Consider the following 5306-nt stretch of genomic DNA (forward strand, 5'->3'; position numbering starts at 1 on the left):
GTGAGGAGCGTCTCTGCCTGGCCGCCCCATCTGGGAAGTGAGGAGCGCCTCTGCCCGGCCACCCATCGTCTGGGAAGTGAGGAGCACCTCTGCCCGGCCACCCATCATCTGGGAAGTGAGGAGCGCCTCTGCCTGGCCACCCATCGTCTGGGAAGTGAGGAGCGCCTCTGCCCGGCCGCCCCGTCTGGGAAGTGAGGAGCGCCTCTGCCCGGCCACCCACCATCTGGGAAGTGAGGAGCGCCTCTGCCCAGCCGCCCCGTCTGGGAAGTGAGGAGCACCTCTGCCCGGCCACCCATCGTCTGGGAAGTGAGGAGCACCTCTGCCCGGCCACCCATCATCTGGGAAGTGAGGAGCGCCTCTGCCTGGCCACCCATCGTCTGGGAAGTGAGGAGCGCCTCTGCCCGGCCGCCCCGTCTGGGAAGTGAGGGCCTCTGCCCGGCCACCCATCGTCTGGGAAGTGAGGAGCGCCTCTGCCCGGCCACCCATTGTCTGGGAGGTGAGGAGCGCCTCTGCCCGGCCACCTACCATCTGGGAGGTGAGAAGCACCTCTGCCCGGCCACCCATCGTCTGGGAAGTGAGGAGCGCCTCTGCCTGGCCACCCATCGTCTGGGAAGTGAGGAGCGCCTCTGCCTGGCCACCCATCGTCTGGGAAGTGAGGAGCGCCTCTGCCCGGCCACCCATCGTCTGGGAAGTGAGGAGCGCCTCTGCCCGGCCACCTATTGTCTGGGAGGTGAGGAGCGCCTCTGCCCGGCCACCCAGTCCGGGAAGAAGTGAGGAGCGCCTCTGCCCGGCCGCCCCGTCCGGGGGGAAGTGAGGAGCGCCTCGGCCCGGCCGCCCCGTCTGGGAAGTGAGGAGCGCCTCTGCCCGACCTCCCCGTCCGGGAAGAAGTGAGGATCGCCTCTGCCGGCCGCCCCGTCTGGGAAGAGAGGAGCGCCCCTGCCCAGCCACCCATCATCTGGGAAGTGAGGAGCGCCCCTGCCCAGCCACCCATCGTCTGGGAAGTGAGGAGCGCCTCTGCCCGGCCACCTATCGTCTGGGAAGAAGTGAGGAGCGTCTCTGCCTGGCCGCCCCGTCTGGGAAGTGAGGAGCGCCTCTGCCCGGCCGCCCCCTGTCTGGGAAGAAGTGAGGAACGCCTCTGCCTGGCCGCTCCGTCTGGGAGGTCTACCATGGAGGCCAGAAGCAATGTGGGGGCTGGACGTGGTGGCTCACGCCTGTGGTCCCGGCACTCTGGGGGGCGAGGCGGGTTGATCACTTCGGGCTAGGAGTTGGAGACCAGTCTGGCCAACTTGGCGAAACATGAAAAATACAACAGACAAACCAACCAACCAACTCAGTGACAACAAAACAGGTCTACCCTGGAGTCATACTCTAATTTTTTCTATTTTCCTCCCTTTCTGATCCTTTATCCCACTTTCTTTTTCTTCCTCTTCCTTCTCCCTCTTCTTTGTCAAATTGAGGATTGAGTTATTATCACTGATCCATATAAAGTCCCTCTCTCATTTATTTTAACTCTCACCCCCCATTTCTATTCCCCGACTTCCCATGTGCAACCTTCCTAATATGTTTGATACGCATCTTTTTGTTTGTATGTATTTTCAGAAAATGTTTATTGTTTTTGTGTGCAAAAAAAATTAATAAAAAAAAAGAAGTAATGCTATGAGCACTTTTCCTTGGGAGATGGAAAACTTCAGGTATGTTCTATTTGAGAAACCACCTCATAGGAGAGAATATATGGCATTATATACCTAACATATTGACAGTGCAAAATATAAGCCCTTTTAAAAATGACAAACCATCAGTCATTTGAGGAATCAAAGAGGAAAAAGTGTTGTTCCAAACCCTCATTAAAATTTCACTTTTGCTTACCTGTCATAATAGGTCTTAAATCAATTCTCTGATTATGAATTGCCTGTTATAATATTGTCTGTTATTTTTAGCCTCTTTTTCAGAAGAGTAGAGAAAAATATTTTAACTCAAAGAAGGAATCAGGGAAATGTGACTGCAAGCCAAGGTGAACAAAAGCATTTTATGAAGCCAGAGTGATTGGTAAGTGTTCTGAGATCTAAGAATTAAGAGCTATGCCACTTGTGCCTGGTTGCTCAATAAGAAAACGCTTTCATTTTTGACAATTTGCACAAAGACTTCAATTGGCATCAGCAGTCCATAAATGTATCCAAAATATATATCTTACACAGGCTTGTAGGACTCAAGCCGATATTTCTCAGCTGTTTATTACTGGACACCCCCCTCAGTGAGTATTGCAGATTCAGAAGCTCCTTCATTTGTGCGTGCACACACACACACACACACACACATTTATCTTTCACCCACTGAGTGGGCTTTGGAGTCATGTTTCATCTTCCATTTATTAGTCCCATGACTTGGAGCAAGTTACTTAACCTCTCTGCTTTCCAGGTTCCTCATCTGTAAAATAGAACAGTAACAGAATGTACCTCAAAATTCCTTACAGGTTAAATATGATTATGTATTTAGAATAGGATCTAGCTAAAAGTAAATCTTAGTGAATGCTAGAAGGAAAGCAGCAATTCAGTGGAGATTTAGAAATGAAAGAGACTTTAGATATTATCAATTTATAAATGAGAACAGTAATGTTAAGAAAGGGAAATTGACTCCCTAAAATTACACAGATATTTGATGGCAGAGCTGGTACTAGAACATAAATTTTCTGACTCCCAAAACAATACTCTTTCCAATACTCCTAGTCTTTTCTCCTCTGCCCCCCAGCTTTTGCTATGCCAGGCACTCATGAATAAGAAGATATCGTGATGAACAGAATTAAGAGACCCATATTCTACTCCCAGACTGATGCCTCCTTCAACTTCTTCTTTCTCTTTTATGAAATGAAGGGATTGGAACCATATGACTGCAAAGATTCTGATCAGTAATAGCAGCATTCTATGATCCTACTGACAAATCTAAGTTCCGCACCATTTTTATGGGTGAAGAGTGGGACAGGAATCACTTTCACCACCTTCTACAGTCTTCTGCTCTGTCTAATCACTTTGTGAAGTTGTCCAGTCTTGCGCTCACCTCCTTGCTATCTCCTGCTCCGATGTTTTCACCTTCTGCCTGGAGCAATGTGGGGAGAATGTAACGAACACAGATGAGGTATGGAAAGGAGATCTAGGGAAGCATCTCTAGCAGGAGATTAGAGAACTAGTATGTTCCTCATGCCTGATGGTTCACACAACAGGTATCTAAGTTAAAGAGCAACCAGTAGTTCCATAAGGGCGTGGATCACATTTTGTGGAAATAAGCCATAGAAGAAATCTAAGAAATTATTTTAATTCTGTTTCTAGAACAAAGTATATCTCCTCTTTCTGTATCATTAGAAGGGTGCTCATTTACAGTAATACATGAGTTCTATAAGAACAACAAAGGGCCAGGCATGGTGGCTCATGCCTGTAGTCCCAGCACTTTGGGAGGCTGAGGCAGATGGATGGCTTGAGCCTAGGAGTTTGAGACCAGCCTGGGCAACATGATGAAACTCTATCTCTACAAAAATACAAAAAATTAGCCAGACATCATGGTGCACATCTGTAGTGCCAGCTGCTTGGAAAGCTGAGGCAGGAGACTCACTTAAGCCTGGGAGGTCAAGTCTTGAAAAAAAAAAAAAAATACAGAATGTGATAAGTATACCTATCCCTAGGTTAAAGGAAGCATGAAGGTGAGCTAGACCACTGTGATTAGATAAAGAAAGCAGACTCAGTGGCCTCTACACCTACTTTTACATAACGTGAGACAGACCCAGATGCACAGAGAGCTCTGAAATGTCATGGAGGAAGCAGATGAAGAAGACAGTGCAGGATAGAGGTAAAATGAACAGGATGGGATCACACTTGTTCTCCAGGTAGAATTGGGAACACGAAATGGTTGCCTATTTGGTCCCTCAATTTCTTTTCCTATAAACCCCTCTTAAGCCCATCATGTCAAAGGGCAGAGCTAGAGAAGCTAATCCACACAGGTAGAAACAACTAGTTGAACAGTTCATCAAACGACGTCAAAGTCTGGACACTGAGTAGTCCTACCCTTCACCCAAGAAGGGGACAATGGAGGGATCCACCTCACATGATGAACAGAGGAAAGAACTAAGCATGCTTGACTTAGAGAAGAGATCCATTTGGGGCAGAGAAGAAAGTTTCAAATGTGAAGGGATAAGATATGGTAAAGAAAAGAGGTTACTTCTCCTTAACTAGAGTGAATATCATTCTCTTCGTCCCTGAGCCAGCACTGGCTTATGCCTGTTGACCTAGGACTAGTTTAGCATTTGTCCCATTTGAAGAATTTTTATTAAAGCTGCATTAAAATAAGTCAGGATAGGTTTGGTAGACTTTCACTTTGTACTTCCAGCTTCTGCCATAATTCTTACTTGGCTTTGTGTAAGGCACACAGGGCAGTGAACAGAGATCTAACTTTAACATATGGTTTAAAACCAAAAGATGATCAATAATCCATCTCTCTTTTCCCAACCCTTTTCAGAGGCAACGTGATTAATAGCTCACTTTCAAGAACGGGATGCAGGGTGCATGCTTGCCCACATGACAAAAGATACTCAGATACAAGCCCACATGACAAAAGATACTCAGATCCAAGCACTCGCAAACTTCCAGGGTCGGGTGGTAGGAGACTAGTCATCATTCCTCCCTCTGCTGGCGATTTCATGAATAAGCCAGGTGGACCAGCCTTGTGAAATGCCTAAATGCAGAGATGCCAGGCTCCCAGCTAACCATTGAGTGGGAAATGTGGGAAATTATATTACATATCAGAGTACGGTCTGAACAGTTTCACCATAGAATGTATCATAGAAAGTAGTCTGAAAGCTCTTACTAAAGTGATTTTGTCATTTATAATATGGTGTTCAGTAATTTTTTAATTTTGTAATAAACTCTTCAGCTGCAATGATCTTTTTAAAAGGGGCTATTAATAAAAGAAAAAGTACTGAATTTCTATGTCTCAAGAACATTTGTTAAGACTTACTTACCATCCACCATGAGGGCCATGGTGATATCACTGACCATGTGAAAACCTGAAGACAAACCTAAGAAGCATTCTCGTCTACTTCAAAAGTTAATTATTTTAAGACTACTATGCCCGGAGATGAGATTTAGCACTTTCAGCTGCAGAACATGTATTTATGTATTATTCTGTGAGGCATGACTTTCTACTTACATCAAATGACTGTTCTTCTAAATAAATTTCACTTACTTTTTATTCCAAATATTTCTGTGCATATACAAAAGGTAAAGTGAAAGCCATATGGAGTGACTCCATAAGCAGAAAAAAAC

At 46.1% G+C, this 5306-nt stretch overlaps 1 long non-coding RNA gene across 1 annotated transcript; it reads left to right on the top strand.

The window, feature by feature from the left end:
- The first annotated feature begins 3032 nt into the window (after nucleotides 1-3032).
- On the top strand, nucleotides 3033-4603 carry LOC131381010 (uncharacterized). The gene is made up of 3 exons (XR_009209403.1): nucleotides 3033-3129; nucleotides 3671-3834; nucleotides 4501-4603. It is a non-coding gene; the product is annotated as an uncharacterized LOC131381010 (long non-coding RNA).
- The last annotated feature ends 703 nt before the right edge of the window (nucleotides 4604-5306 follow it).

Source organism: Hylobates moloch, unplaced genomic scaffold (assembly GCF_009828535.3).
Source record: "Hylobates moloch isolate HMO894 unplaced genomic scaffold, HMol_V3 SCAFFOLD_13, whole genome shotgun sequence".
Lineage (NCBI taxonomy): Eukaryota > Metazoa > Chordata > Mammalia > Primates > Hylobatidae > Hylobates > Hylobates moloch.